The sequence below is a fragment of the Rhopalosiphum maidis genome, chromosome 4 (assembly GCF_003676215.2).
Source record: "Rhopalosiphum maidis isolate BTI-1 chromosome 4, ASM367621v3, whole genome shotgun sequence".
Classification (NCBI taxonomy): domain Eukaryota; kingdom Metazoa; phylum Arthropoda; class Insecta; order Hemiptera; family Aphididae; genus Rhopalosiphum; species Rhopalosiphum maidis.
Window position 1 is genome coordinate 18,594,345 of NC_040880.1, and position 13,091 is coordinate 18,607,435.

The 13,091-nt window shown below is 23.6% G+C and overlaps 1 protein-coding gene across 1 annotated transcript in view; it reads right to left on the reverse strand.

The window, feature by feature from the left end:
- LOC113557188 (ras-related protein Rap-1b) overlaps positions 1 to 12,550 on the reverse strand; it is a 156,233-nt gene extending 143,683 nt beyond the window's left edge. Inside the window, exon 1 of the mRNA XM_026962558.1 lies at positions 12,339 to 12,550. The gene's annotated coding sequence lies outside the window, so the exon portion shown is untranslated. The remainder of the gene's footprint in view (positions 1 to 12,338) is intronic.
- Between the last annotated feature and the right edge of the window lie 541 nt (positions 12,551 to 13,091).

Here is a 13,091-nt window from a genome sequence, read left to right on the forward strand (position 1 = left end):
CTTGAGTTAACTTAAAATAAATAAATAAAAATAAAAAGTTTGTTTTAAATGTATTAATTGTATGTATTATAATTAGGCATATATTTTGTTTATATAATTTAACTCCTTGCATTATTTAATTAATACACCTGAAACCAATAAAATAATCAATTACAAAAAACATTTCACTGTAATAAATGCAATGTTTATGTTGTGCACTTTAAAATATTCTTAAGCGTTAACAGTTTTGGTTCATGATATAATATGACGATAATAATCAAAGTCAACACATAAAAAAATAAGTTTATTTTGTTTAAGTTTTTACTACAGTTATAATAAATATATTATACTAAAACCTTGGATTTTTATTTTATTTTTTAAATTACAACTTTTTGAAATAATTATCGATTAAATCAATGCATAATAATATATAAATATAATGAATATTATATTACCATAAATATGCATTATATTAACACTAAAAATATAATATTATGTATAGTATTGTATTTACTATAATTTATAAAATGTCTTTTCATACATCATAAAATAGATTTTTCTCACCCGTGTAAATTATTATTCAGTTATGCGTTTCTACCATTCTCCAAGTACAATAAAACAAATACGTAAACTAAGTATAAATTATTTTATTTTATTTTTTTACGTAAGACACTGTCACAACTGATTGGTACACACAATAAATCTGTGTGTAGAAAAAAAACTAATTTAAAAAAATATCGAATTTCAAAAATGTTTACTAAGTGATTTGACTTTGATCTATAGACTAAGAGAAATCACGCAAGAGACTTAACTGTAACGTAGACAAGAATGGAAAATGGTCAAAATAATAATGTACACAACGGTAAGATGCGTTTTTTGTTTGATGACAGTAATTGAATTCACTATGCCTTGAAATTGAATTTAGATGAGTAAGGGTTTCTAATTGTTGTAATAGACGCATAGATGTTTGTATTCTGTTTAAAAAAAAAAAAAAAATGAAATTATACAAATCTATTTGTCAATTAATGGTATTCGTGAGAATTATTTTCAAGATTGGTATAATCATTGAAATATTTACACTCAAAATATTTACTCACGCTGCAAGTATGAATGCACAACAATGTCTTCGATAAAAGTAGTTTTCGCGTGAATTTCCCATAAAAATTTTCTCTATTTGATTTTTAATTTATTTTATTATGTTATGATTAAAGCAATAAACGTCATACCGCATATATAAGTTCATACATAATATTCATTCATACATACGTAAGTGTAGGTTTTCAATTTCTCATTTCTAAACATAAAAATATGAAATAAATTTATCAATCCGTGATTTATTTTTGAATGTAATTACATCAAATAATCATTATGTTATGATATAAATGAATACCATATTAAAATTATTTCAAATTAATTCGATTACTAATAAAGAATCAAAAGTTTTCTAAAAATTGTATTGACGCAAGTGGTAAATTATACTTTATTTGAAGTAATTGAATATTAATTATTCATTTATCGACCATGTAAGCAATGATTACTATTATTAATTCAAATAACTTGTAAAATTTTCTTGAATCTTAATAACTCAGTCAATGTTTTTTTTTTTTTTTAAACAACTTATCGGCTTTTTCATTTTCCTCGGAGGGTTAAAAACAGCTTTTCTAGTCCTGATTTTCGTGGTGCAATTAATAATCATTACTCATTGCATAATCGATATATGACCAACAAAAATCTCACATTCTTCAAATACAATTTAATTTACCACTTCCGTTAATACCGCGTAGGGAATGAATTAATAATTAAATTGAACAAGGCGTCATAGTTGTTTACAAGTTTATTTATTTATTCTTAATATTTAGCATTTAGTAGTACACAGTTAAATAAGCGTATTTACAATCTATCTTTAAAACAATAGCCGTTATTAAATTATCAGCATCATTTCTAATTATAACAATGATAAGGTTTCAATATCCGCAGTCTTATAATCCGTTGAACTAAAGTTAATCCATGTAAAACTTTTAATCTATAATTTTATATGTATGATAATACTTCTTATTTAAAAACTATATTGATCATTTAATCTACAAAAATAAATATGTATATTTATAAATGTATCTTCGTTTCAAACGTTAAAATATTTATGAATATTAATTTTTTATTTTAATAAAACATAGTTTTACTGATTGTTTAAAATTAATATAAAAAAAAAAATACATTGATAATTATGCTTAGGTTTTATTCAAACAAAAATATCACATTATAAATATTATGGCCTAATATTAAATTAGGTAATAGGAGTCGCCAATATTTACTCTTAATGAAAGTAGTCAAGTTTTAATTCATTGCGTCAGTGATATTAATCTTATAATATACTTTATTTTACTTTTTTATTTTTCAAAAGTAGACAGATCTTCATTGCAGTCAACGGTGTTCTACTTTTATAATTACATTTGAGTCACTCGTGTTTAATTAAAAAAAAAAGTTATAAACATTAATAAAACATTAATACTATTATATTATAGTCCTTAAATACAGACATTTTTTGAAAAAAAAATAAACATTTTTAAGTATGCTACGGCCTACGGTCTTAAGAGTTACCCAAAATGTAAAATATCCAGGCATTATTGTGCAATAAGAATAATCAAATTATAAATATTTTTTAGAATATTTGAATAATATTGAAATTTCTAAAAATATATGAAATATAATAAAAAATATGTTAAATTTCGTATATTGTATTTCGTTACTTATAGTATAGTGTTAAACTAATAATATTATAATATTATCTAACACAAATTTAATATCTATATAAATATGTAATACATAACAAGTTAAACAAAAATATCTGGTTTTTTTATTTCGATTTCAATTAATTACCTGATATAGTTATTACATCGAAAAATATATAATTGGAAATTTGATTATTAGAAACATATATATGACAAAATGTAAAAATGTATTTATTATACACCGTGTATTCTTAAAATTCGACATCATTATATTTTGATATTTGATCCGGTTTGATCATTTTTTTTAAAAGAAAAGCAAACTAAATTTTTCTGTTATATTTAGTATTCTAGTTTCTAATATTGTCAGTAAAAATTGGTTTTAGGTTTCATCATAATGACGTACTACATAATAAATTTGTAAAAAGTGAAGATCAAATCAGATTCAAGTGTTTGAGTAAAAAAACAATTTTTAATTACAATTTAGTGTTAGATCTAAATTTCTCCTTGTATAAATAATATATTAAGTGTATTCATAAATTATTTAAAACTATATAATATTTATTTATATTTAGAAAGATTATTATACTACATATTTTGACGAATTTTACTTTTGTTGTTTTAACTTACAAAAATACAAAAGTTTTTCTTTTTTAAACAATTTCCGTATAACTTAATTAAAAATATGTATATATATATATATATATATTATTATTCACTAAACTTATATTCCGTTGAAATAGTTTTTTTTTTTTTTTTTTATATAATCAATTTTTATGTAATATTGAAGTTGGGAACCATGTGCCATTAATAATATATGTACCTATACTACCAAAATTCACAATATTATATTATATTTTTTTTCGATTAAATAGTAAGAAATATAGTTAGTAGCCAGTAGGTATTTTTATAAAATACTACATAACATTTTAGGTACTGAAATAAACGGATGAAAGACTTAATTTAATGATTTAAATTTGTATTTATAATTTATTTTATTTTATTATTTTTTTTTTTTTTGAGAATTTTAATACTTAAAATGATTTTACATTTTATATAACAAATAAAACACACTACAATCCAATATCTAGATAAATGATATGAGACAAGTATCCAATTTCCAATAGGAATTCATCTAGCTCTTTTTACATATTATATTTTATTGTAATAAACAATAACAAAAATTTCAGCTGTTAAAATTATATTGATATTTTATTTATTTATGCTGTTAGATTTTAAGAGATGGATGTATTGTTTTTATAGTAATATTTTTTTGTGTATCTAATGACGATTTTTCAAGAAGAAAAAATATTCTGATTATCAAAGGTAAAAACATTGGAGTTTTAGGTAGTTGGTATTTTTGCGAGGCGAAAACTGAAGTTTTTTAGAAAAAAATCATATAGGTTAAATACACAAAATAGTAATACTTTTTCAGTAATCAAACTTTTTCTTTAATTAAATGATTTTCATAATCAAAAAAATTGTTTTCAATCATCTTTTTAAATCAAATATTGTTTTGTCGTAAGCTAATTTCATTCCTAAATTGTATATTTATATAAAAGCAATAGGTAAATAAATTTCCCCGTATATCATATTTAATCATAAGACCTATAATTATGCGCAAACTGTTATAATAATAATTGTATAATGTGTAAAACATAATAATTGCTATTGGCTTTTAAAACGTTTTCAAATAAAATTACTTCTATTAATGAATTACGCATTATATTGATTACACAGATTAATAAATTCACCATAAATTAAAATTATAACAATAGTACTTTTTTTGTAAATAAAACGTAACCAAATAGGTTGGTACTATTGGTTACCTACTCTTAAAATAAAATACTTACTACAAACATATACACAAATGCATTTACGTAAAAACTACTCCATGACAACGCAAAGAACCAATACAGACTCGTTGAAGAAATCGGGAGAATTTTTAATACATATTATAGAATTAACTCATACATTACGACAGTTTGTTCGTATACGGCACTTTATGGAATTGTAAATGTTGAATGCGTAATAATAACTATACTTTTGTCCTTCATAGAACATTATATTCTCAAAAAATAAATAAAATATATCAATTTAACATTTTATAGATATAGAGATAACATTAATAAAACAATAGGCACTGACACATTTTGGATTCATAAAAAAAGATACATTTCGGATTAAATTAAATGGTTCGTTTAATTGCTAAATAATTGCTTGGCAAAATCGATCCTAAAATCAAAACTTTATGATAATAAAAACAAAAATAGTCGGTTTTCCTCGACTTTTAAATAGGTAACATAAATATAATTTACATCAATAGCCAAACATATTTTTTCTACTGTAATCATACTACTACATAATATGTACAATGTACATACTACACATTTCATACTACATGTTCGAAATTATCGATAATTAGCTACAACGTGATTTTAAATATATATAAAGTTAGACATTTTTTACCATTATCCGCTAATAATCTTAATCATTAAAATAAATCTATTGTTCTGAAAAATAACAGAAGTTTACTTGCGTTGACCGTAGATTCTTATTCACATTCAGGTGATTAAAATATTGAATTTTTCTATTTTATAGGTACAATGAATTGTGATAACATAAATTTAAAATTTATATTTGATTTTACATCTAATGATTATCTTGTTTTAGTTGATTTCTTATTTATCATAAGTCAGTGAATCAAACAACCTATAATAGTTAATTCATTCATCAATTTTAGTATACTTTTCAAATAAATTCATAATTTTTATTTTTTGATAATACTATTATAAGTTATTGCCATATAAATAATACACTTTCTTTAATATTATCATTGAATTTTGTCATTAAATGTATCAGTTGTCATTAAAAAGTAATACTTTTAATTTGTATTTGACTTTATTTTTTTAAGTTGTAGATATACTTTAACCCCACCAAATATATTACCTTATATTCCAAGTAAAATAAATATTTGCCTAATAAATGATTTAATACTGATCAGATTTACTGAAGTATCAGTATTCAAAAAATATATTGGCACCGTGATTAATTATTTGAACCTAGAACGAAAATCCATGAGTAAATAGTTATCACATTTCCAACCTGGATTATTTTTCAATTTATTAAGATTCAAAATCAAGTACACAATTTATTTTTCTATTCAAAATTTAAATTTAAAAATTACTCTCATACCAAATAATAAATTTAACAACTGAAAACTTTTAGTATAAACGACGCCCATTAAAATAATCTAAAAATAACACACGAAACAGCGGTATATTTATGATAATTTGAGTGAAAATCTTCTAAGTCTCTTTTTTTTAATTTGTTAAGATATTATTTAATTAAAAACACATCAAAAATTTGTCAATTTTTTAGTTAAAATATTTTAGTCTTGATGCAATGAGGAATGACCGTGAAACTATATTTTAAAAATACTACCATATATCAAATATTAAATTGATTGCGGTCACGATTCTAAAGTTCCATAGATTTTAGTTGTCTACAACATATGTCTTTTTTCCAGTTGTAATTATATATTTTAATTTTTAATTTTTTTTCTTACAATCACAACCATTTCTATTGGTATTAAAATTTTTGAAAAGTTAAATTTGTTTAATCTTTGCCATTAAAATTTGATCTTTATAATTTTTTTTTTTTTTTGATAGATAATTGATACAATGCATATTTAATTGTAAAACCAAGGTAAAATACTTGTCTGAGAATTTAATGTATAATTTTTTTTATTCAAAGTTGTAGTTGTATAATACCATATAGATAACATTTAATTATATTAAAAGAACATATTTTATAGCCAGTATTCGTTTAAATATAGGTATTTAGATAAATTAAATAAACTAAACTGTATCCTAAATTGTATAATAATACAATATTTTTATATGGATACTACTACGGTGGCCCTTAATCAGATATGAAGGAAAAAATTAATATTTTTAATTTCTCACCCCTTAATTTAGTTCATTAGTATAAGAGAATCATTTAAGTTAAATTTAGTCATAATTACTCACCAGGAGGTGAAGGGTCGTATGCTCCAAGAGGGCTAAATAATTTTGAAGTTTTTTGTCGTTTTTGAGTTTTATCAAAAAATTATTGCACTTATCGATATGATTTATATAAATTAAATTATATATACAGTAGAACCTCGACTATCTGTGACTCAATTATCCGTGTTTGCGATTAATCGTGCACGCTCTTCCAAAAATTGTCAATGACGTTAATGGCTTAAGAAAAATTCGAAACGAAGTAAAGACAATTATTTCAAACCATAAAAAAATAAAAACTGATAACTTCATATTTTAAGCCTTGATAACTTGTTGTATACAATATTATGGATGTATGTTTAACATTATTTTATGTATAGTAGGTATATTTCTAATTACAATTTTCAAAATTTCATTATTATAAAATTATACCTATGAACTTACTTTTAATTATAATTAAATAAAAAATGTAATTATTATAAAAAGTCTCGATTAACTGTGATTTTCATTTATTCGTGTGACCCCCTCCCCACCATTAACCCGGATAATCGAGGTTTTACTGTATTTATATATTTCATAATAAAAATGATAAAATACCAAATATTTAATTGATTGTAAAAAATTGATTTTTATACGATTATTTAATAGTTCTTAAATAAGTTGATTTTTTTTTTACAATCTGAAAATTACTGACGACACTCGCTCACTACTTACAGAAAATAATATTGCTTCTGAGTTTCGTTTTTAGTTAATAGCTTGTTATAATCTTCAATCAGCTTGACTTCTCTCTCCGAAATATCATTTAGGACGTATAGATTATTTACCCACCTTTTTTGTACTGGTCATTTTCATTCCACAATTTTGGGATACTTAATATTATATAGATGGTCTTTTATACCATAATACCATATAATTATATATCATAATATAATTCCAATTAAAGACACAATAAATTAATCATGGAAATTAATAACAAAAACATGTCGAAACCATTGTATACTAAAACCTGACAAAATCAAACCTTAGGAAATTCAAAAAAAAATTAACATAAATGCATATCCATCCAAATTCACACCACGAGAAAACAAATAATCATAAAAGACACAAGAAAAGAACACTTGAATTTTAATTACTCATGTCTGACTAGCAAGGGACCTAGATCATTACGTGACACAATCAAAACACTTCTTACAAATAAGCACGTAATTATCCGCTGCCCGAAATATTCAACAGAACGACATTTCCTCAATAATTTATCAACAACAGAAAAACCCTCAATCAACTGAATACAGCGAATAATATATTAATGTTTTCAAACATTTAGGTTTATATATATATTAAAAAAAAAAAAAAAAATTAAACTTGTGTACACTATAGATTAATAATATAATATGTCACTAAAGAGTATTTCCTCAAATAAAAAATATATATTAAAGTCTCTATCATAATCCTATTTACCTTATATTTCTATGTTTTTAAGCGTCAGTAAAAATACACTTGTATTATTCAGCTTTAGTATTGAATTTAATACTGAGTCGTTTATATGAAATTAATTATGAAAACTAATGCGATTGCTATAAGAGAGTTTCATATTTACAATTGATAACTAATCTATCGATAGTTTAGTTAAGTACCAACATACTCTTTATACTTGATATGCAATGGGAGTACTAAATTTATTAATAATAAAGATTTTTATTTATTTATATATTTAATTATTTAGGATAAAATTTCAATTTTTTAAAATGGAGAACAGTACCATACCAACTTAATATAATAATTATAATTACTTACCAAATAATGCAATTTAATTAAATAATATTATTATCCAAAATGAATTAAAATATTACTTAAAACCACTATAAAATATATCTTCTCAACAAATAATTAACTATATATATTTGAAAAATAAGTTATAGGAATCTTACAAAATAATTATTATCAATGTAAAATAAATATTCTTTAGGGCATCGTATGCTAATATTAGGAGAATTCGGTTCCTACTTTTTTTTAAACATAACACCTTTCAAATATAAATATGCTTTATTCAAGCAATAGGATCTTTAATGTAAATGCTTTTTCACACCTACTGCAAATATAGTTGAATTTACATTGTGGAAAATATTATAAGAGTAGGCAATAATAAAGATTTTATTTAAATTATTTTAAACTGTAATTACAATAAAACAATTTTAATTTTACACAAATACAATGCAGAAATCCTGAAATGTTGATAATACAAGCTCTAAAAACACAGTTATGTTGTGTTACAATACATTATATTATATCATCATATCGACAGCATTATAACATATATTATATAGGTAAATTAATTATTCAAAATACATGAAATACGTGAAATTATTAATAATAATTTGTTAATCCAGTTGGGACGAATACAACATCGGACACAATAGTGGCATATTATAATAAATTGGTCGCGATAAATAAAATAAAATCGATGTCATTATAGCGAGATGGCGTCCAGAAATAATGGAAATTTGAACTAAAATAGAATAAAGATTGACGGAGTAGAGAAAGACCGGTGCGACGTAACGCGTGTTGTTTCATCAATCATCTGACGGCAAAACATATATATTCGGGTATTCCGCAGAACATTGGTCTAAGCGGCTTAATTTTTATCAATTATTAAATCGTTATAATAATAACATTTTGTGTGAGCGTTTTGTGTGTAGATTTTACTATTCGTATTTAAATGTTTTATTATTGTTATTATTATTTTGAAGTCATCAAACTCTATTTTACAGTCAATAATTAAAATACGTACTTAATCAAATTTATGTTTTCCCTCATGAAATATATTTTTTTTTTAATTTTGCAATCAGCGAAGTCGTGTAATACGTATAATGATAAATGATTCAATAAAATACAACTAGGGTTTTAGAGAGGAAATGTATCCTACTCAGTATAATCACTTGACTGACGATTTAACGTTAATTTTGTACGTGCATTCAGTATTCGTACGTAAATATGATTCCAAAATTAATACAGATTACACGAACGTTCAATATGTTAATACTATTGAATAACAAACTATAGTCTATAAATAAACAGTAATTCTGTGACGTAGGTACTAGGAAGTGAAATTTCAGCTTGTACAGGTATTTAAGAGGTAGCTGCTTCGGAGATTTAATGAGGTGTGTCCTAAGTAATGGGCAATAATGTGAGTTTTTGTTTCTTCCTTAACACAACTTTTAAATTAAATTTAAAGGGTAAGAATGAACTTAAAGTATAGTTTGGATATATAATAAAAATGTACATCTTGATTTTTAAGTTTATCACACTATTGAATCCGAACACAATAAATATGACAATAAAACATGGTAGACAAAAGTATTATTTTAACACGTTTTGATGATCTGTTTAAGTGGAAACCGCATTTACTTTAGGTACAGCAATTAACTAAAACTTTTCAAATTTCCACATGTAGTTTTATAAAGAAACAATTTAACAACAAAAAATACTATTAGTTTGCAAAGTACCTACGTGTCATGGCGTCATACAACATAATATTCAATCAAATTTATCTTGAACCTTGAAATTAAATAAATAAAGCTATTTAAATAGCAATAATATAAAATTTTAACTATCGTTATTCCTCATTCTTCTAATAATAGTATTTCAAAGTTGTAAATTTAAATGAATTATCAGCGTAAAATAGTACATATTTAAAAAACACTAACAATATGTTGACAAAAGTGTTTTCATGAAATAGGTATTTTAAAATATTATGCGAATGCAATTCAATGAAATGTTTTAATTCAACTGAAAAATCTATCTCATATTTGAATAAAAAAAAGAAAGATTTTTTTATCGAAATAACATCAGTAACTAAATATTTTGACAAGTAATAATATCTTGATGATTACAAAAAGTAATTTTAAAATACACTATTTAAGTACTAAAAAAAAATACATTTTCAACTGTGATTAACGCAGTTAATAGTTATATAATACATTAATGTAGTTTTACAAATGTAGGAGCATAAATGTGTAATTTTTTTTAAAAAAAAGTAACAATAAATTTAAGTATATCTATATTTAATTTAAATAATAATATTTAACTCTAAATATTAATATTATAAGTAATATGTTATTATTAAATAATTTATAATATTATTTATTATTATTACATTATTTTAATATTATTATTACTTCTTTTTTATGTAATTGTTTTTTAATAAAATTGTTTTCGGAAGATGTGTATAAATTATTGTGTTGCGTTGACATGTCACAATGTTTACATGAAAATAACATTTTTTTAAAGAAAAACATTTGTGAAATTTAAGTTCGTGTTATTATAATATATTATATCTTCGATAAATATATTATGCATTACTGGTCCATGAAAAAATAATATTTGTAAATCACTCTATAATTATAACTTTTGCCAACGGTAACTTTAAATTTCAAAAAATATATAGTTGTTTACCTTTTATGGTTATTATATAATTTACAACTGTTTTTAACGTGGCGTCGCAGAGTATGATACAAGTTGTACCTACTTTTAAGTATAATTTTTTCAAACCCAGTTTACAGTATTTTCCATTTATTTCACAAAAAAAAAAAAATAGTTTATCTATATTGTTTAATTATATTATATTATAAATAACAATATAATATTCTTTTGTCTTTGCGCAAGTCGTCCAAACTACGATTAAAAAAAAAGTTTGTTTATACATAATTTGGTAATTATTTCATTCTACGTCTTATATAAATAATGTAGGCGACTTGTATAAAGGTAATCGAGGTGAGACGCGTAAACCGCAAGCCTGTAGTTATTACTACGCTCGACAAACCCGACAGCTTACAACAACCTATACGTACCATGTTGTTTTTCGTTAATAATTTAAGTAATTAATGCTAATTTATACTTTATTTATTAACACAGACTATAATTTCGGAAATGTAGATGTGAAACCGAAAATTTAACAAATAGTTCAAGAGTTATTAAACTTGTAAACCAAGGGTAATATGTCCATAATAATAGATATTGGGCCATGGTGACTTGAAAATTATAGTTATTAATATAAATCTATCATTACTTTATACTTTATAAGACATAGTATTCTAAAACTTGAAAGTATTCAGAATAATTCTGAAGTTTGATTAGTACCTATAATCTGTAAACATTTTTAATAACTCGGAAATAGCTCATTCAAATTTTGGTTTGTATACATAAATATTTTCAAAAAAACTACTTACTTAATAATTTACAGTAAAAAAGTTTGGTTCTCATTAAAAAAAAAAAAAGGAAGTCCATACTATTACACGACACTCCTTAAATAATGAAAAAAAAATTAAAAAAATGAAAGTATTATTCTCAGCATACTTAATGTGTATATATATACGTATATATTATTAACCATTAATGATTTTATCAATATAGTACTTCCTGAAAATAATTATAACAATCTGAATTTTTTATTTTGACCTGCGCTGTATATGATTTTACGATAAACAACATTTTTCAAAATTAAAATTGAACTCATTTTATATTTATCTACTATGCAACAGTTATAATATATAATACCATCATGGATTCTGATCAACTTACTAAGAGTAATATCAATATAAATAAATACAAAAAAAAAACCATTTCAACTTACGTTTCAACAGCACTTCCAGCGTGTCGATGATTAATGAAATTTATTCAAAACGGTAAAAGTTCAACAAAAAAAAAAAAAAAAAAACTAAAAATTCGAACACTAATAAAATAATTCAACTAAAAACGTTATACTAACTGCGATCAAATATTATATCCCGATCGTCTCCCGTACTCAGTCCTTACGGTTATTCGCACGAAACGTTTAGCGGTAGACTATCGTTCACGCCGGCAAGTCCGGAGACTTTAAAGGTACTGCGACTCCGCCTCCGCCGCATGTACATACGCACGGTAAATACCGTGCTGCTACGGTACACATTATATATTGTGCGTGGTACACGGTTTTATTGTAACGTAGATAGAGGTCGCGCGAGTTTATCGTGAATTCGTTTTGAATCAAAATACCTAGTGTAATACTATCGTAATGTCATGTTCATGATTTTAATCGACAGGACAAACGTCGGCGTTAGGGCGTTAAAAACGTGGATCCAACGTATTCTCAAAACGACATTGGCGTTGAATAAACCATAGACAGGGCAGGTGTTTATATGTTTTTGTTTCTTTTAACTAGTATGGTAATAAAATAACTATTTTATACTAAAATGTGTCTCAAGATCAAACGATGTTGTATGTAAAATATATATACCTAAATTAAATAGAATTTTAAATATTTTAGGGTTTCGTTTTCGGCATTTATTGGATTCAATTTTTTTTTTTTTTTTTGTGTGCGTGTTTCCATTAGTTGTATCTCTTAGCA